This window comes from Ambystoma mexicanum, chromosome 8 (assembly GCF_040938575.1).
Source record: "Ambystoma mexicanum isolate Mex_15411 chromosome 8, UKY_AmexF1_1, whole genome shotgun sequence".
Classification (NCBI taxonomy): Eukaryota; Metazoa; Chordata; class Amphibia; order Caudata; family Ambystomatidae; genus Ambystoma; species Ambystoma mexicanum.
In genome coordinates this window covers 595,695,048-595,716,699 of record NC_090929.1, presented here as the reverse complement: position 1 = coordinate 595,716,699, position 21,652 = coordinate 595,695,048, and the positions used below count along the sequence as shown (strand labels likewise).

Genomic DNA, 21,652 nt, shown 5'->3' with positions numbered 1-21,652 from the left:
AGTGCATGAAAGGGCGCCGCGGTGTTGGTGTTAAAAGCTCGGTTGCAGGTCCTCGTTTGTGAGCGTTTAAACGTGGTTTTCTATCTGTGTAAAAAATGCAGTCAGATTATGTAAAACTTTAATAGCCGGCTGGGCTGGTGCATGAAGTCATCAGAGCACTTAAGACTATACATCCGATCGATCTATCTACCCATTTATCCATCCATCTAACACATCCCTCTGCATTTACCTGCACCCATCATTCGGTTTGGCAATTCTCTTCATTATACAATATATCTAGCTACAGAACTCACGGGTGTTAATGAGTGGACCTGTCGCTGGAGCTGTAGAGAAGGGCGCTGCACCGTTTCATTTTCCAAACGTCAATCCCTTTGTGAATAGCCCCGTTCTCCGCAGGTGTGGGGAACCTGGTTACAGCAGTAACGACTCACTGCTCTTGTATGAAAGTACTCTGTGTGTGTCCTTTTACCAACAGGCGGTTTACCATTCTAGCACTCCTTTCCAGTCCCATACCACCTTGCCTTCTGTGTGATCGGTTCGACTGTGAGTGCATGTCAAGGGCGAGGATGTGCAGAACCCTACCATTGAGGCTGCGGTTTGGGGGAGCCCTGCCGCTGCCACCTCTGGAGGCACCATCACAGGCTATTCTTGACGGGGTGCTGCTCTCCAGGCAATGAAGAAAATGGACCGCACGTCGTCGAGTGATGGGGGCGGGAGGGGCTGGCATTGAATGGGTTTGGGAGTGGTGCACGCACCTTCTGGGAATTTGACGCAGCCTGCCAGGTAGTAAGCACGCACACCCGAGCTGCAGTACTCCCCGCCCACGAATGCAGCAGCGGCATGCAGCGAGAGGACGCGTGCACGCGAGTGACGCTGCAGACCGAGCCGAGGCTTGCTTGCTTGCTCGCTCGGTGTGTGCTTGCCTGCGGTTGCATTGCTTTTCAGTCCCGCTAGTGCTTTTACGCCGATTGTATTTTCCGGCCCCTTGTGGAGCTGAACATCTGGTTCTGAGTTCCGGGATGTGGCTGCCGCAGCTCGCCCACCTCTCATCTCCACCCACAATATGTATGCAGCCACATCTAAAGCCAGTAACCCCGTCCAACTTACGTGGCACTTGTGTGCATTCCTATTGGTATGAGTGCTTAGGCCACCATTAAAATAAATATCAGACCAGGGGCACTATTGGTCGAAAGATGCAAGTGCACTGGACAGAGAGGGGTTAAACACGACGAGGCCTGGAGAGTGACGACTCACAGAGAATGCTGCTTATCAGCATATCATTGACAGCTGTCGCCGCACTGCTGCTTCGATTGCCAAGGCCCACGTGATTCACTCGCCCACTCCAGCGCGAGCTGCGAGTTAATCACTTAAATAGAGCGCCTCTGCTACACCTTAATGGCGCAGTTCAGCTCCTCTCTATTTAGCAGAGCGACCCCAAAAGTGCCGCCCCGCCCTGAACAGGGGAGGGGCACATTTTGGTTCCTCGCCCTGGCCCAGGTAGTGGAGCTTATTTCCTGTGCCAGAGCATACCCGCTAGCTGGCACACTCTGGGACAAAGTTAAAGCACGCGCTAGCTCCATTTTCTGTTTTCCCCACAAATATTCCCTAGTAGGCCATTCATTAGCACAACGGCCCGGGCGCGTGCTGCAGCCCCTTGCTCGGATCTCGGGCTGAATCCCATGATCCGAGACCGCGTTTTGTGCAAGCTTGGAGCTGCCAACTCTTGCCGTACCTCCCCTTCCCTCTGGTCTCCATTCGCTCCTCTGAACCTCTCGCCACCCCACTAACCTGATTCCTATGGCGGCTGCGACATCAGCGTTGCCTCTACCGCATTCTGAGCCACAAAGGAAATGGAAGAGTGGCTCTGCATGGAGCTCCACCTTCCATTCCCATGGCAGCCATGTTGTGCAAGTATTTTTTTGGGATGAACAGGACCTGCAAGCACGCCTCCCGTTCAGTCAAACAAATTGATTGCTTTCAGGCCCCCTGCTTAAAAAAGCCTGGGTGCAACGCCCACACTAGTTTTGTTTGGGATAGAGTCGGAAGATGACGAAACATACGAATCCCTAATGTACTTACCACGCAATCTCCTATTAGCAGCCCGAGTGTGCCTGACCGTAAAATGGAAATCGAGAATCCTTCCATCGAAAAGAGAATGGTTAATAAAGGCCCACGCTATATATGAAATGGAAAGCCTAACGGCAGCAATAAATGAATCTCGCAGAAACATCGAAATGATTTGGTTGCCCTTCCTTGAATACTACACGACATATTGGGAGCCCACAGACTAGTAACACTTGCTTATCATCTCAGCCAAGCAAAGGAACCAGGGCAATGCCCCACGCCGCTGGGCGATTGCATACTTTAAACCCTGTGTGGGCTTGCCCTCTTCTTGCAGTAGCAACTTGCAGTGCCCTAGCAATGCTGCAATGCCCAAAGTGGTCACGATTTTTCGTTTAGAGTTGTGTACAAAGCGATAATGTCGAGTGGAGGGGGGGAGGGGGGAGGCAGGGGAGGGAGTGGGAGGGGATTTAGAAACACAGGACCAAAGTTTATCATCGCTTTGCACTTCTCCCTTCTCTATGTTCCTTATATATATGTTGTATGAAAATAATACAAGGGTTCCTTTTTCTTTTGTTGAAGTGACCAATACTGTAATGGTCCTGTTGTTGAAAATGACAATGAAAATAAAAACATGTTTAAAAAAAAAAAAAAGCCTGGGTGCTAATAGCAATAACACCCTCGGCCTTGGACCAGATCCACAAGCCCCATCGTTAAGGCCCTTTCTTTTGTTCGGCCCGATGACTTGGATCCGGACCGTTCGGAACAGATCAGTGTTAATGCTATATTTCAAAAGAACTGTCTTTAATTGAGACACAAATAGGGCCACTTCGTGAGTATGGTTAGAAAGGTAAAAATATGTTATGTTTTAAAAACTGCTTTTTTTCAAACTGCCACCTAATTAGGAGTTGGGATTGCATGCGGTATTTACCTAATGGGTACATCGTAAGTACAGCCTGGTTTAAATAGGCCTTATTTACCGCAGTCAGAGTTTTCTATGTAACCTGTACAGTAAGTAGCGCATGCAGCTGCAATTCAGAAGTACACAGTATTTTAAATGTAGGCAGCATTATAAAATAAAATACCACGTGTATTTAACATTACGACCAAACTGAAAATGATGCCAAGGCTGCTTTGAAACTTTTGACAGGGGAAACTGACTTACCAGTAAGGGGAGTAGGTGGTCCCATGTCAGGTGGAATCCCCCTTTGCGTTCCTGCACTATGCTACACAACTTTAGTATCAGTGACGCCAGTGATCAGTTACTTAAATCCCATTTGTTAAATTCAAGTAAAACAAGACCACTACTCCCAGAATACATTCGTTTGGCATCTGAAAAGCCCAGCACTGTAAAATGGGTGTCCTGTTGACATGGACCCGTCTAGCCACCCTAGCAAACAGCAGAGGACTGCAACTTTTTATCTGTTTACCTGTGAACGTCGTGTCCTTGTTCTCTTCTCACTAACGTTTCTTAGTGCCTCTCATTCTTAGTGCCCTGAAAGAGTGTCAAATGGTGCACAGCGCTTCACGGTGCACTGATTAAATGACACATGTGGCTAGGAGATGTCCTCTCTTTCTCTCCCATAACCTTTCTCGCCTTTAGACACTTAGTGTGTGGTGTTTGTTATAAAAATGGTCACTATTCTATCAGTGAGTAACCCTTAGGGTATATATGTTTTCATCGGTCTTGGGGGTGGGGGGTCTTCGTTGGTGATGTGGGAGGGGCATTGAATACATTGCTCTCATATCATATGTCTGTATTAGCTCCGTAGACTTGTAGATAAATAAACACAGAGAGCCTATTTTGGATCCCCCCTCCCCTCAATCTTGGCAGAGTTACGTTTGATATCTCTGCTTATGCAGTGTGCGCTGTTAATACATGCTGATTTAGCAAGAAACCAACCCAACATATTCGAGTTTGTAAACTACGGCTGTTGGAAAAAAAGGGGGGAATCAAGATTTAACTATCATATCTATAATCATTCCCGCATACTTTAATGCAACCGTTGTCTCAAGAGGGGGCTGTTTCTTCTTTTAATCTCTTCTATACAGCCTCTCTATATTACTGTGCAACATTAATTGAGGATGTAATGGATAATACAATTTCTATCAAACACCCGTCAGCCCTCAGTATGGATTGAGAGAAAGGAAAAAACAATGACAGTTGCCTTTGGTTTTGTCGACATATGTTTCGGCCAACTAGACTCATACAGTTCACTTTCGAAATGTTGTTGGTCTTGTAAATATAGGTTGTCTTCAGGACAATGGAACTGGTTTTTGCAAGTATATGTTACTTCCCAAATGCAATGCTTCTGCTTCTTATATTTCAATCTGTATATTACTGTGATTGCTACGAGACGTTGAGGAAAAATCTTCTAGCATTCTGGCAACTAGATGGATATGTAGTCCAAAAAGGACTGTTCATTCACCATACCTTTTGGCTTCAGCCTGAAGGCTGACTTTTATATCATTGCTGTCCTCGTGGGTCAACTCTTAGGGACATGTCTTGCTGCGTGTATAGCAAGCTTTATGTTCCACAATTGCTTAGAGCACTGTTTGGGTTATATCACGTCCGATCTTCACGACGGAGTTCCGAGATATTCTTATTACGCGTGTAAGCTGACAACGGACCGAGCACCGTAAGTCTGTGTAGGCCATTTCATTCTGCATAGGCATTTCGAACACTGTCCTCCGTGAGGACATGCGACCTAGCAAATGTCATCACACCCCAGGCATGTAGGGGCAGCAGTGGGATTACACAATGTACTGTATGAACCGAAGACAACCCAGGCCAGTCTAACCGCATCCTCGTCTAAGACAGGCTTGACATAAACTATAGCACTCCAAGTACATCCTCACAAACGTTTGTGGAAGAGGCAAGCAATTTCCTTAAACAGATTGCACACATATAGATGTGCTGCAATCATATACCAATGGTCCAAGCCCCCCGTACCTGCATGCCTCCGTGGGAGGGAGGGTGGGTGGTGACAGCAGTGTCCAGAAACTGGGAAATGCAGACACTTCGTGTGCAAAGCGTTTTTGGTACTATTGCTGTGTTTAACTTCGCATGCAATCCACATTCCACTTTGAATGGACTCATCCTACAACCTCACCACAGCACTTTGTGTTCTAGGGCATCTCCTACCTGTGTCAGGCTATGCATGGCTGAGCAGGAAGGAACTCGTGTACCAGAGGGTTAATCAGCTTATACAAAAACCTGGTTGAGGCAGGTGAATGACGTGTTCATGCTATGGTCAGAACAAAAGTTGTCACTTTAATTCTAACCCTAACAATTTGTTCACTATAACTTTGGGCCTAATAGTTCACTGTTTAGATGTTTCGGAGACCTCAATTGGAGGAACATGATATCTGTTTTTTGTGTGTCACTAGGCCTTTCTGGAAGGTAGTAGTGCATTACTAGCCCTGTACATGCTCTTTCATGTGTGTACTTTTATGCCTGTGGGATGCATGAGGTCAGAAAAGACCAGGGTGGACTCGGTAGGGACCCTGTGGCGAACTTAGCAGGGAGGGGGAAGAGGTTGCACACTATGTGATAGGGGAGACTGGAGGGCATGAAGTTTGCTATTAAATGTCAGAGGGTCCCGGGCCTGTGAGCACAAGTCATGGCCTACAGTAGTCGGAGAACCTGCTTCTGGCCATGTAACAGTGGGAACTTGGGAGCCAGGCCAGCATCTATCTACCCTATGTCAGTCTCTCCTAACTAGAGCCTCTCGGGTCCATCCCCTGTGTACACTGCCCAGGGGCCATCATGTAGGTTGCAGCCCCTCTAAGCAGCGGAGGACGAGATTGATGCTAAGCCAGAGGAAACAAAGTGATAGACTTTCATCTCTCCTGACCTCTTTGGCAGAGTCACTCCTGCTCTTTTCTTGGTGCCCACTCGTGCCTCGCCAAGCTCAGGAGAGGGGAGGCGACTGCCCTATGCCATGACTCATAGCTCGTCCCATGCTGGGCATGGCCAGACAAGTCCAACAGGGGAATTGGCTAGTCGTGTGGCGTAATTATCTATGCAGAAGCTGGAGTCTACCTTTCTCTATCATATTTGGGTTCCTGTGGAAGAACAGGGTGCCCTGTAGCACTGCGCGTCTGTGTCACTCTGCACACCAGTCAGGGTACCCTACTGACGAGTCTGCTTTGGGTGCTGCTTAGAGAAGGTCCGCTCTCCTCAAGGGCCACAGTCGTCTCTGAGTATTATTTGCCGGAAACCCTGCAAAGCTTGATTTGTGAATTGTGTAACAGATTGGCCAGAGTGGTATGCTGTGATTTCTTCTTTTTAAATAACTTTTTGGTAAATGTAGCGTATATTATTGTATGAATCCTCTGTTCTTTGGCAAATTGTTTAAATTTGTCGGTCATGGTTTTACTGTATCCCCAGAAGGCTGAGCTCGTCAATGCCTGGGTCTTCTTGTGTCACAAAGACAAATGGCATCATCAAGAGTTGGGTGGTATCCCAATGGGGATACCGACCAATTGTATTTGTGTTACCACCCACCCATCCGGCGGTATTATCGCTGGATCACAGGTTGAGCGGTAAACGTAATTCCCCAGTCCAGTGGACCCAATGGGGAATTTTTGGTGCAATTACCGCTGGCTGCATTACCGTCCAATTATTGTGCCGAAAATCAGCATTTTTCTGGCGTGTTTTCTGAGCTGGGGGTATTCATGTTTGGGCAGACCCTTAAATGCAGCGGTAATAGCGTTACCGCCGCATTTAAGGGCTACCGCCCAACTCCCGTTGAGGCCCAAACTCTTGTAACCCAAGCATATTGGAAACCCATTTCTTTGCAATTCACTTCTGTTATCATTGAGTCATCATCTGAAATTCACTGAAGAAAGCGCTGCCTTGTCGCACCATTTTTAAGAGTCTGATGTATCACCTTAAATCCATCTTGACGGATTCATAAACTTGATGAAATAGAGAATTGATTAGGGATATATGCTTCTATTACAAGGGTCACAACAGAAAGCACATTGCGAAGACCTGCGATGGACTAAAGACCAACATTTGATATGTCCTGCAGACACAAGGAAAGTGATATGTTGACACTTGGCAATCCTGAACTCAGATTTCACCCTAGAATATAGAGGAGCAGGTGGATACATCATCCCTAGCTCCCGCCCCTCACCTCTGTCATACTGGAAAAGCAGAAGACAAGCCCTATGTGGGACACCAGATAACATCCCAATACCACATTGAGTGTATGAGAGACCATATGCACTTAGAGAACCATATGGAATGTACCCTTGCACTGAGAGGGTGGAAGGATGTCTGCACACAAAATTGGACATCCTAGAGCTATAAGTTGAATCGGACAAGAGCAGAGTGGCGTCATGAAAGAGACACAAAGAGGCACTGAAACGATATGCAAATACTTAAAGAATAAAAGTGTAACTGAAGGAACAAGAGAAACATGTAATCGAATCACCTAAGAAATAAGTGAGTAGAGATGAAGTGCATGTATATATGCAGAAACGCAAGCTAGTTGAGACATATAGAAGCTTGCTGCAGGAGAAAACATAACTTTGCTAAGGTGGCCATGATGAAAAGATGGACATCGGACTTGTGTTGAAATCAATTGATCTACCTCAGAAGCAGACTACGGCTACAGAGTCAGGAGATGCTGGAAAAACAGTTAATTTTTTTCTGAAGAACAAAGAGGAGTCTATTGGCCTAAGATCAAGGATGTCACATCAAGGAATAATTGTAAAGCAAAAAGGGAGTCAAGAGGATAAGCTATGTACGTAAGACGTATTTCTCCTAGATTAAGCAAAGAAGAAAACATCTTGAGTGCCAAGTACTGGACAGTTAAAGATGTGAGAAGCATATGCAAGGTAGAGCGAGCAAGTCTCCCGAGGCCAAGAGGAGTAATGTTACCTAGCTTTATTAAATCAAATAACAGTAAATAAAATGTTGAAATTGACAAAATCGTGGTCTCCTCACACATGATTCAGAAGTCGAAAACAAGGGCTATTCGTTAAAGCTTCAGGCGAAGATAATGGTGTACCTACACTCCCTTAAAAATCCCAGAACAAAACAGATTGCAAGGTCAACTATAAAGAAGAAGTCTTGGCTTGGGGCCTGACCGGTGAGAGATGATGAGTAATTGGGCAAGTGGATAGTAGTCTGACGTTGCTCTCTGCACCTGAGTTTCGATTTGCATATGTCCTGCTAACGAGCCAACAGTCCAAGGTTGGGTGAGAATGCCAACCAATAAGAGGGCCCATGTAGCAACACTCTATACAATGTTGCACAGGCCAACCTGCTGCTGTTATTCTGCTATAATCTGTACCATACATATTTAGTAGTGGTTCAAGGCATGCCTACCAGATAAAGTGCATCTAATAGTATTACTAATTCTTGTATGATATATAGGTACATATGCGCCCTTAAACAATAGCTCCCTTCAATAGGTTTTACAGTTTGCTACGTAGGATGATGTCATAGCTGACGTATATCAAGGTATAAAACCTCTGTATAATGAAACTTGAGTGTCAGTATGTGGACTACAGCTTGTTGTTCACCAGATTGCCCTAATTTATTTTATGCTAATAATAAAGTAGTACTTCGCCATATTCTTTGAGTCTGTCCGGTTATTTGGGTCTAAGATCACTATTGGTAATTCCATTTAGCACACGAGATGCTTCAAGGTGGTAGAGCACAAGCTAACCTTTCAAAAGTCCACATTGTTTAAAAGAGATGCCAGAACTTCTGAGATTGCTTTGACCAAAGTGACCCGATCAACAAATATTGCAAAATTGGCCTTCTTTATCAATAAAACAACCAGCAACTACAGATGCATTTATTATCTCATGTCTAGCATTAGCATGAATTAGATCATTCTTTGATTTAACTGGACCTGTGGAGTAGCCTGTGTGGGCCAGGAAAGCAGAAAAGTCAAAAGATTAATGTCTGAGCCCTAGGAGAGTCCTGGGGAAAGAGCATATTTGACAATTGTCATGAGTGGACGCACTCAGACCAAGTGGCAGTTGTGGGGACCCCTATATGATGGTACACATCGCGCTCAAAGTGTGATGTAACAGGCCTTTATTAAGTGTCTGGGGTCTTAGGATTTGGGTTACACAAATACCTGCAGAGTCTTGCGGAAATCTACTGACAACGAGTATCTGTAGTAAAAACGTGTCAGGATTGGACAAGACACAGTTGGGTCTTTTCCAGATGTCCAACAACTTTTAAAAATCAAAGTCCAACAGAAATATCCAACTCCTATCCCTTATGAGTTAAGTCCTTGCCCTTTTCTTGGACACCCTATGTGATACAGGAAATGTTAAAATGATGTGGCCAGCAATCAGTCATAAGATTCCTTTGCCTGCAGGCTACCCCATGCTTCAATGCAAAAGGTTTCAAGGTCTGGCCAGCACAAGGGTTCAATTGTCCTAATCCATACATTTCAATCCCTATGCATTTCAAAACAAAACCTGTACTTGGGCAGGCTCTGTCAGGGGTGCTCATGATGGGCATATTCCTTTAGCCTTCATGTTTCTTAGGCCCTCTCCCAAGCATTCTCTTCCAGAGATTTCTCATCTTACTTCTTTCCGAAGCCTTGTAATAGTCACCCAATGGCTTCTCCCTTCGTTCAGGTTTTCTGGGTTCACGGGACTCTTCTCCGAGAATTGGGTTATTGAGGTCTCTCTCAGTTCTTGGGTTTCACATGATTCACAGCTGCTCCCTCCTGGCCCTTTGGTTTCTAGAGTTGATGGCAGGACCTTCCTGGACCATGGGATTCTCAAGATTCTCAACAGGACACCCCCTCCCACACCCCCAGACCGTGGTTTTCACAGCATGATAGTCATTTTCTCTACTCCTCATTTTCAAGCAGCCAACATTTTTTATCACCCTCCTGCAATTAGTCTCTGCCCTTTCCCAGGGGTTGCTGGTTGAAAACCTTTGATTCTGACCTACCAATTGGCCCAAAGACTGGAGAGAGGCTATTGTGTCCTTCTGGTCAGTCTTATTAAGCCAGCACCTCCAGTATTTGGCAGCTCTCCACCTCTCCTTCCAGATTCTCCAGGCTTGCACTACCTGCCGCCACGTAGCGGTTCTTCCTGGCTCCTTCTCTCAAGCAGACTCCCCTATTCTGAAGGGAGCATCAGCATGTGCGTTTCTTTCCTCATGGTCTAAATCCTTGAATATATTTTCCTATCCCCTTTTTATACCCATGAGTATTCTATAAGGCTGACTTTGATTGGCAATTCCATAATTGCTCTTTTATCCCTTACTGTGATTCGTTATTTCTTACAGGAGTCTTAATTATGATGATTATATTATTGTTGCTTAAGGTAAGTGATTGGTTTATGGGTAATGCTTTCTATCGGGCTTTAACGGGAACCACAAGGTTTCATAAGCATCTGCTGCATACAGCACCATCTTGGAATTCTCTTGTTTGCGTTTGGTGGCTCTGTGTCGTTCTGCAATTTCTACTGCCAAGTTAATAATCACCTATGGTATGGAGCATATGGACGGCAAGTGCCCCACAGCTTGTTTCTGTATTGCCGTCCATGGGCCAGTTTGATCCCTCCTGGTGTATTCTGGGGACTGGAGTTTATCAGAGTGAGACTGCACAGGGCTGTCCTTGAGGCCAATGTTGAAGACTCTTTGGGCATAGTGAGCTGGCAGGATCCTTCCGTTGGTTGAAATATTGGGTACTGGCCAGGGGCGTTGCTGGGGGGGGGGGGCTAAGGGGGCTATAGCCCCTGATCTTTTGGTTGTAGCCCCGGATAGAATCTCAGGAGCTACAGCCAAAAGACTAGCAAGCCCCCAGTCCCAACATTTCCAACATCAGCATAGCCCCGGGTCCTTTCCAGACCTAGCAACTCCCCTGGTAGCGGCTAAAACATCATGCCCCCCCTGTGACACAGTCTCGTCTATAAAGAGGGTGGTGAGCGAGGCTGATTCAGCACACTTTTTAAAGAACTTTTATTTGGGAAGTAACAACAATAAAACAATTGAACTCCAAGAAATAACGTGTGGCTACTTCTCTTGTTGAAACAAATAACACACAGATAACACACAGGTATGGTTTCTCCGCATGCACAATAAATAACCCCAAAAGTTCATTTTTGATTTAGCTGTCTCATTGCCAGGGTCTTCCTGCATATCACGCATGGGGGATGAAAGTCACCCACATTCAGTGTTGTTTTTGTGTTCTCACAACACTTCTTTGCCCAAGTTTGGTGGTTTTCATCGTCTTCTCTTTCACTTGTTATGTAACACATTGGTCCCTCAGATGCACACTGACACCACAAAAAAATGGGCGCTTACAGGAAGGAGGGTGATAGTCACAATCTGCAGCCCACAAGTCCCCTGTGTGGTCTTGGGCATGGAGGTACTGCTAATTCTAGCTTTGGAGTTCCCAGACTAGCCCAAATTCCTCCTGTGGCTGCCCTGCTCGTTTTTGTGCAACACACTTGTTCCTCGGGATTCCTCCCTCTCTCTCCCACTCCTTCCTTACTCTGATCTCCTTTCACCTCCCCCTTGCTCCATCACATGCTCATAGCTCCTCCCTCCTCTGCTGGTCTGCCAGATGTTGGATGTATCTGGGGGAACTTCGCTCTTTCCCTGCCTGCCCAAGCGTTTTTCTTCCTTCTCGTCCCCTCTTCCAAAGTCTAGTGTCCAGTCTTCCTATACGTCCCCTTCTTTATGTATTGCCCCATTCTTGGACTGCCTCCATTTTCTCACTTCCTTCTTTTGTACTTTTATCACCTCCTTCTGGTAATCTCCTCCCCACTCCAGGCACACTTGGTCTTTCGCAGCATCTCCCCTTTTACTTCAATCTCCTATTGTCAGCTGCCTATTCTGTTCTCTCTTTACCTCTCTCTCTCTCTCTCTCTCTCTCTCTTCCTCTCCCTCTGTCTCCCCCTCCCTCTCCCTCTCCATCTGTCACTTTTCAGCCTCTTGAGTCACTCTTTTCTCAGCATCCACAGGTTTTTACCTCCTCCCTTTTTCCCCCTAAAACAGCCTCTGTTCTTCACCAAGTCACTTCCTCCTCCTTATTAACAGCCCCCTCCTTTGCTTTCCTCCAGCCACAGCAAAATAGCCATTCTCTCTTCCTTGCCTCCTCATACTTCAAACTCCTACAGTCTTCTGTCATAGGCTCTACCTTTTGTATGGCCTTTACCCTGCTTCCTAGCCTACCTGACCAAAGGGGACTCAGGTGTGTGTCTTGCTTTGTATGGAGTTTGGTTGGTTTGCCCTGTAGATCTGAGGATGACCTGCTGTTTTGACTTTTTCCTCCTCCTGAATGGTCCCATCTGTTTGCCATACCCTCGCCTTGCTCTCCCGGAGTACAGAGAACTCCCATAGTCAAACAGTCCTTGGGTGTATGTGTGTCTGGAGACCCTTTGAAGTAACTCGTTACCTGCATGAGCTGTCTCTTAGTTTGTTTCCTGTTCCTTCCTCCTGTAGTTTTAGTTGTGATTTCTGCACATCTAAAACTACAGTTAAGGTACCCTGCTGCAAAAACACGGGTGGGCGCCGGGTGTGCATGTGCTTGTGCTTCTGGTTGAGCACAACTGCACTTCATATTCTCTTCACTTAAGAGGACCATGATGACGTTTCAGCCCTTGTGAAAAATCGCGGCCATGCTCATGGGAGAGGGTGTGGTAGACCAGGAGATCCTCACCACACTGCCCCTGGGTACCCACCCTGTTTGGTAACTCCATCTAAACCCCCCCCCCCGAGCAAGGCAGGGACCTTCATCACAGAACTCATGTTCAATCTTTCACAAGACATCCAACTTTCTCTCTGAAATGTCAGTGCATTTGACATACGTTGAAAGCAGCAGAGGTGGCGACCAGGGTCTACATCTGTTGCATGGCAGTGCTTTTTGGTATTAAAACAAATTTGGTTTATTGAATCGTGAGGGGGGGAGGGAAGACATAGGGTGGCCAACTTTTCTCAGTCAACTTTAAAATCCATGCCTGCTCTGCGAATAAAAATATAAAGCGAGGCGGGAGAAGGAAGAAAGTGGAAGAGTGACGATGCAGAGGGGCCAACATTTCTCAGTCCACTTTAAGCTCTGTCGTTCTCCGCGCGCAGTGAAGAGCATGTAAATGCAAACATGTTATCAGTTCTTTATCAGCTCTGGAACCCGTTAGTTATTGAGTGTTGAGTCAAGAAAGAGACCGTTACATTAGATGATTCTGTGAATCCTGCATGAATCGGGCTATTTCCTAGGAGCTTTCTCCTTGTGCGGTCATATCGTAGGCACTTCAGCAAAGTGTGTTCAATACTTTCAATCTCTTTTGTGATGCATCCACATTTAGATTGGTCTTGGGAGCCCCATCTTTTTCTTAAAGTATTTGAATCCCACATATTCATCCTGGCTCCTACAAAGGCTCTTCTTGCTTCAGGATTCTAAATTCCAGCTGGGGCGAAGGGGGAAGGTTTCTGCACTTAGGGCTGGTAAACCTATTTAACCAACTTGGCTCAAATATGATAATTCTTTTTTTTTCTTTAATCTTTTGATTTTCTGACTTTTTTAATCTATTGTATATTGTCAACTTTATTCACTAAGAATATCCTTTGCAAGATAGGATTGTATTAAAGATGTATGGCAATGAGGATTTATCACCTGGTCCTGCACCAGCATTTAGATCTCATTGATCATTTTGCTTTCTCTTCCTATTGACGATTGGAAGTGCTGTTCCACCAGTGCTACAAGATGGGTAGGATTTCAAAGTAGTGATGCTCTTCATGCCCTGATGCCATCTGTACGTACATATCAACTGTGTTGACCCTTGCTTTATCTATAGCACAGATCTTCAATCTCTGGTTTTCCAGATGACTTGGACAACTTCCATAGTACCTCACAATTGGCTCTGCTGGTAGGGCTCGTGGGTGTTGTGTTCCAAAACATCTGGAGTGCCAAATGTTGCCGCTCCCTGGTCTAAGGGAAGAAACCACTTCTGCTAAGGGTCTGAATCCAGGCTGTCCAGAACATTGCGTGCCCCATGTCCCAGTCACTGATGTATGTGCAAGGGTGAGATAGTTTCACTTTGAGGTGTACCATATAGGTTTAATGATTTCTGACATCATTTGTAGGAGTTGGGTCACCTTTTCCTCAAGAATGGTCATTTAATTGATTGATTTAAGCACAGATTTTAAAATAAATGAATTGGCTATTTTTGACAGGCATATAGATGGGTCATTCCTGGGCACTGACCCTCCCCCACCCCAACATCACACTGGTGACAAACGCTTTGCACTAGGGTGACCATAATCTGCCGTATCCCAGACTAAAGATAGCGAGACTAAGCACACTTTCTGTTAACTGACACACGCATGCAATAGACACAAAGCAAATATGCACTGACTGTGGGTTACATTTGCCAGCCCCAACAGAAACCCCTCTACAACAAAAAACACGTTTCCACATTTCACCCAAAAGCGGCTGTGCTTTCTTACTCTGGCACAGGGGTGGCAAGCTTTAAACATTGCCACTACAAAGAATGGCTGCGTTTGCTTCTTTTATCTAAATCAAGCAGAAAATGATCTATTCTCATAACGGCATCACCTTTTTCTGTTTTGTCATGCTGAATACAAAAGCTGCACACATGACACCCAAGACGGCTTTGCAATTTACTCTTGATTTAATTTTTCACAGAGATGTGCCCTTCATGGAAACCCCTCCTGGCATGTTTTATTTCTGCTGAGTAACAAGAAGTGAGGCAAAAACATTCCAAAAGCAGCTGATGTACTGGGAAATCATTTGAAAGGCAAAGAATTTGGATTTCTACTGAAACACGCCTTGAATTTACTTTCGGAAATAAACTAACACATGCAAAGAACTTCAAAGAAAAGATGCTCTCCCTTGCCTTGTGTCAGATACAAAGAAACTATTTTCAGCATCTCTCTGTGTCCAGAAACTGACCTGATCTTTAAAAAGCCTTTCAGACAATTAATGCCAAGAAACCGCATTTTGTGAAATGAACCTGAGAAAAAGAAATGAACCTGTGGAAACCTGCTTTTGCAAAGTAGTGAAATAACACTTTTAAAACTAAATGGGAAATAATGCTGTAGCTTGCACAGAAACACAACTGTACATTTGGGGAGAGAGGCTGCAAAGACATATGTATATTGTGCTCTGCGCCTCTTCCACCCCACCAAAAAGAACCTCAACAGCCTGGCTGAGACTCAGGCATTCCTGTCAGTCCAGTTTGGTTTAAAGGCCAATGTCGCACCTCCCTGTGAACTGATACTGCCAGGGCAGGGGCCCTGTTCTTATGAACCTGGCAAGTGTGATAATTACAGGTTGCCTCAGACTCCCTGGCAGAAATGCTCCCAAGGACAAAGGAAGAGTCAAGCCCTGTGTATGCCTCAGAAGTGTGCGTTCCTCTACATTCAAACTGGAGGAATTCAAAGGGGGAGTCATGGCAACCCATGTGCAAACTGACCAAGGGAAGACATTTTGGCTGGGGATTAGGAAAGACCACTCACATTTGGGGACAAATCCAGCCCATTTGATTTAAAGACCTTTTCATATTAAGACATGTTTTTCTATAATCGGAATAAGCAGTAATGCAGTATTATGCCAGCATTTTATGTGTTTTTTTGGACAAGCAAAAGGAGACTATGTGTGTCTTCCTATCATGTGGTGAAATGAAATGGCAGAAAAAATGTATTTCGGTGTGAATCATAAATGGCACAGACACGAAATTTGAGGAAAATATGCCAAATGCTAGTGTGCATTTGTGTAGCCATTTGCAGAATTGTAGATGTATTTTTCTTAAAAACAGCAAAATTCTGTCCAAGGACGAGGCAACAGCGCACATAATTGGCAATTGAACCAGCATATTCCTGGCGAAATATAGGATCTGCTTTTATGAAGCTGACAATTGTAAATATAAGGTTTTTGTTCCATAACTTATATTTGTAAAAGTAACTGTGGTGAAACAAAGCAAGTCATAAAACGCACACACTTAAACTGATGTCACTTCCCTGGAACCAGTCCCCCCGCATGTACCTTTTTCGGAAATATTTACAAGGAACTTGGGGTTGGTCACCCTAAATTACCTGGGGGCAACCAGACGTGGACTCCCTGCTTACTGTGCTCAGAGAGGCTCAGCTTCACCTCACTGATGAGGCCCAACAAAGCTGAAACACGTGTATGGGGTTGCTGTTGCATCTCTTGTTCAGAGAGTAATTGCCATAGCATTTCGGTACTGGACTGCCCATGTGGGCGGGACAAAGACTGATATGCAAATGGATATTTCCCATCTGTGAAAGGTACAGTGAGCAAAAAGCGTGTGCTGCAAACTTTCATCTCAGAACAGGTTATCATGCCATGTTCTTTCTGGGGAGGAGCGCCTGCTACCTTTTTTTGACACCCATAACTTGACTTATCCCATCCAAGGGGTATGTTCAGATTACTTCCGCCCATATTGTAAAAATCCTATGATGTCACGCTGCCTACTTAAGGGGGTAAACAGGGAGGCACAGGTGATTCAACATTCAAAATTCACTTTGCAAGATTCCAAGGCTCCAGAACCAGGTCCTGATGTAGTGAATCCAGATCCAGGCAGAACCACCCATCTAGATCCAGGCAGAACCACTAATCCAAGGAGAAAAGAGGAGAATACAGCAACCAGACCCGTTGCCCAGCTAATGCCCCGCTGTCCACAGTGACCAGACCCCTTTTGCCCAGCTGTTCCCATAAAGGAGAGCCCAGCCACCGCCCAGTGACCAGATCCTTGCCTCGCTGGCCAGAGACCTGGTTAGCTGTCCAAACTACCCAACTCAAGTGCATTTTGTAAGTATCACCCTCCCCAGTTCCAAAACTCTGCATACACCACTCTGTTACCATGCATTCTGTCCAAATCCTATAAAAATCCCATAAGAACGCTAGTAATTTCCCAAATTGTCAGCCTCCTCTGTTTATCCTGTCCTTAGAAGAATCTGTGTAGTATATATCTGTTAGTGTAATTCTTTTCATATCATTTCATTAGTACCATTTTTTAAATAAATTAAGTAATTCCCCTTTAAGGATGAACATGGCGCAAATTGGTTAAAATTGCAAATTAACCTCCTTGCGTGCAGTGTCTTTCTTTAATAATCTAGTCACTAAAATACAGTGTCAGTAGAACAAATCATTTTGTTAAAAAAAACGATTTTGCCTGTGTGATTGCTTTCATTATAAAATCTGATTTTCATTTCTTATTAAGAAACCCGTACTGCCACCGCATAAGAGTTCTCCCTTCACTTAAGTATCCTATCTGTTATGTGCCTTTTTTTCCCATCCCAAAAACGGATTCCCGATTTGGATTGCTAAGCTCATTTCCTTAGCTATGCCTGTTTAAAATCTGTGTAGAAAAAGAAATTGCAACTTTGCCACGTGTGATTTTTGCCGCATTGCTTTCCTTCCCAACGTCGATTTTCTCACTTGTATTTGTGCTGCTTTAGTACCTTGCCCTGTAGCTTGTAAGCTTACTTGCCTCTTTAGTACAGCCACACAAATTCCTGGCCTATCCATTCTACTGCACATGTAAACTGACCTCTAATTATCCAGTGAACTCCAAGTGCCATTTTGCTCCTTTTTGAAGGGTTTCATTTTCATTTTGATCTCCCATTCTGGGGTGGTAGATCAAATTTAAAATCTGATGTTTCCCTCTTATTTGTGACTCCTTTCCACCCACACAGAATTTAGTCAGTAGGGGTTAGGAGGAGTGTTGCAGGGGAGTGCATAACAGTTGTGCCAACTTGTAAGTATGACAAAAAGCACCTTGCTTCCATCTCCATTTAAAACGTATGCATCTGATGTCAGAAAATTAAATTAAGTGTATTGCAACATTTTGCTGTATATTATCACCCCACTGGTGATTGCTGCCCTAAATTTGATTTGTTTGATTTTGCATTTGATTTGAAAAATAAATAAATATTTCATTCTTACACACCTGCCTGTTTCATGGTCCATTGCGACATGGGGTGTTTTTCAAGGGGGGAGAGAGGTTGGGTGATTTCTCAAAGCAGAATCTGAAATCAATAAAATAAAAGGCATTTTTATTGTGTGCCACATCCCTTTCCAGTGGAAAGAGTTCTGGTCTGGAGTGTGCCGCATCGTAAAATCTGTTACATGACCATGACGAAATGCAGACACTAGGTCAAACGTACATTCCTACATGAAGAATATCGCCTGCAACCATTAAGAAATTAAGAACATAACACAACCATTGTATTAGCAGAATTGCAACACAAACAATGTATGTATAGTTTACTAGCATAGACATGAGAAAAAAGCCATCTTTTCTAAAAATGGAAGTCACAGTATGCATTACATTGAACGTAGACCTTGAGGCTTCATGAAAACTACAACTGCTGAATTCACTGAAATACAGATCTGTGTAGAGTACAGACGGTAGCTGCACGAACCTCGCCATGGTTGCAGTAAAAGTAGGGAGTGTGAGGACAGTCCAGTAAGGAACACGAGAAAATTATTCTCAAGGGACAAGACATATTTCTCTCACATTAATCAAAGTGCAGCCAGTCTTTGAATGCCAGGTGATGACTAATTGTAAACTAAAACTTCATAAGGAACGGATAAACCACATCCCCATTGGTTTCAAAACGCTAACACTCATGTTCACATTAGCTCAAATCTTAATAAATGCAGGGTGAAATAATTAAGAATATGGTCCTCTCATATGTGACCCATAATTCAAGAACAGTCTCTATTCATTAGGGCAAGAGACAGTAAGCACCTGCCTCGACTCCCCACGTGTTCCCAGAACCAAGGCACCTAGCAAGGCCGACTACAAACTTTGGCTCGTGGTCTGGGAATAAGGGATAGTGGGCCTCATTAGAAGTGTGGCGGTCTGGAAACAAGGATGCCAGTAATTTTACTGGCACCCTTATTTCTGGACTTCCACACTACGAGTCTGCCTGCCGGGACCCCCTGCACCCAGCAGGTCTAATCCTGCCAAGCACGGCGGCCCCAGTGGGCAGATTAATCAAGGAAGCACAGGCTCTGTTGGCAACAGTTCTGGGGCTTCCGTCTCCCCACTCCTATAGTGTCCTATTGGATTCAATGGGAATGGGGACTTATGAAATCTTGTAATATCCCGGTGGCAACGGTAAGTCAGGCACCAGATTCGATGTTACGGGGTTACCGCGAACGTCATAATGAGGCCCAGTATCTTATTTAATTGGAAGAAAAGCAGTTTCTGGGTGTCTCTCCCCCTATTCTCCCTTTGGCTCATGTGTTGATGGCCTGTCAATTGCTCAAGGTTGGCAAATAAGGTGCCAACCAATAGACACTCTCAATGCAGTGCCGTCCCATACATGTTGCATTAACCAATCAAATAATAAAGAAATTACATGTATTTATGATTATTAATTTAGAGGTAGTCCGAGGTGGAACTATCAGAGTATAACCAATTAATAGACTAACCCCTATATCTTCCATATGTATACAATTTCCTTAACCAATCCCTGTACCTCGTAGTTTTTTGTAGCCAAGATTGTAGTATGACGTCAGTTATGACGTATTTTGGGTTTATAGTGATTTTTTCGACAAAGTTTCTAAATACAAAAGTTTTGACACAAAAGCATTGAAAAAAAAGTTCTGAATGCATTTTTAAAAAAAACCAAATTTGATCGGGAGTTCCCCCCAACACCCTGTTTTCTTTTTTAAACAAACCTTTTTTTTCTATACGAAACTAAAATAAAACCTGTAACATGAAAAAAAATGTATTCGAAAATGTTTGGGGGATACTTTGTATTCGGAATGTTTGTATTTAGAAACTATTTTTTCTAAAATATAACTGGATAGCGTATTTTGAACTTAGAGCCCATTGTGTCTGAGAAAGGATGAGAGCTTCAAGATTGTATTTGCTTGCATGCTGTCCCTGTTTTATGTGGATTGTCAATAAAGTGGGTTTTGATATTGGGGTGGACTATTTTCATTATTGATTTCGGGATTTCCCGGCCTATCATCTGGGGTTTTCCAGACCATCATTACACTATGTATCGCTCTATAAGGTTTAGTAAGTCTTTTTTACTTGGATGGTGGGACCCCATTCTGACAACTGATTGTGGTGGCACCTGAAACCTTTGTATATTTACAAGGTACTGCTTTTAGTGGGACAAATAAGGGCCATTTCTCTGTCTATTTTCCTTACAGATCAGCCAGGTTTTGAGGCTTCTTAGATTTACTTTTCATATTAGCGGCCCCCACCCCTACCACACATTCAATAATCTTATTATCAATCTTAGTGCTGACAATTGTGAAGGTTCCGGCTCATTAAACTGAGAACAATGGCACACTTTGACAGATTTCTGAACTTCAGCCATCAATGGCTGACCCCCTGTTTTTTTTGTCGAATTCCTCGGGGCAAACCTTCTCTGTCCAGAAACAATAGGCCAACATCCCAGAGTGCAGCCCTCGCTGAATAGTCAGCCTTGGGGATTGTTTGGTGCACTGTGGCGGAAGATGCCCGAACAGACGCCCTCGATGGCCGGCCTTTGTTTCGGCCTCTCGTCGTAAATATAGGATTGGGGTGAGCGTGCAGAAGAAACCAAAACTTTTACTGGTTCATAAATCCCCGATTGTTCATGCTCCTTGCATGAATGCAAAATGAAATAAATACATGTGAGACAGAAGCTCAATGGGTTTGTGATGAAAATCAAGATTCAAGCTTCAATTTTCTCAAACGTGCTCTCCTGGAATATTTCATTAACGTTTACGTTGGGATCAAGTTAAAAAAAGAAAAAAAAATGACACATTCCCTCGCCTGAAAACACGGGCTTTGTCAGCAGAGCCCTTGGTCTTAAAGACCAGGTGGAGGCGTAACCATAAATCCAGCAAACGGTACATGCGTGTTTATACAGATGTCATGTGCAAGTCTGGATTGGAAACCGCCGTGCACTTGGAATTATTTAGCAATTCCTGACTTTCTTTTTATGCCCACAGTGTTTTTCTTTGGATTGGGTAAGATCTGGAGGCTTAGATCCTATCGCCCATCGCCTCCAGGGAATTCCTGAGGTGCCTACCTTAGCGGGGAACCAATAGAACACTTAGCGCGTTAAACCCCGAGATTTGGGGATCTGACACTGATGTATTTTTTAAAGAGAAACACGCACGATTTTATTTACGAAACAGATTGCAGTCCTGCCTACCCGGGCGAGCAAGCAGGCCTGTGTTCATTCACCGAGTCCTGTATTTTTTGTTTTACTTCTTTTGCATTCTTACTTGTTTTTGTAGTTTGACTTTTTTTTTCTAAATGTCCAGGTGTGGCATGGAGTCAGTCTGCGCTTTGCAGGTTGGAATGCTGCTTCTGGCCTTCATTCCTTCCAGGCCGATATATTGATTACCATTGAATTGGTGTCAATAACACTGTTATTATTTCAGCACTTAGAAGTGTGAGGAATCCTGCATGAAGCGCTATAAAAGATAAAAGAACAGAAATTATCATTACCTGGAATACAAGTGAAAGAGTGCACATGGGGGGGGGGGGAGGGGGAAGCTGAATTGCTTTATGCGTTTACCTGTGAAAATCTAAGCTTCTCTGAAGGAGATCTCTAGTTTTTTAACGTCCGGTGTCAGATTTTCAACAATCCATT

At 44.4% G+C, this 21,652-nt stretch overlaps 1 protein-coding gene across 3 annotated transcripts in view; it reads left to right on the top strand.

The window, feature by feature from the left end:
• PLEKHG5 (pleckstrin homology and RhoGEF domain containing G5) overlaps positions 1-21,652 on the top strand; it is a 1,536,154-nt gene that overhangs the window by 657,855 nt on the left and 856,647 nt on the right. The gene's annotated exons all lie outside the window — the stretch shown is intronic.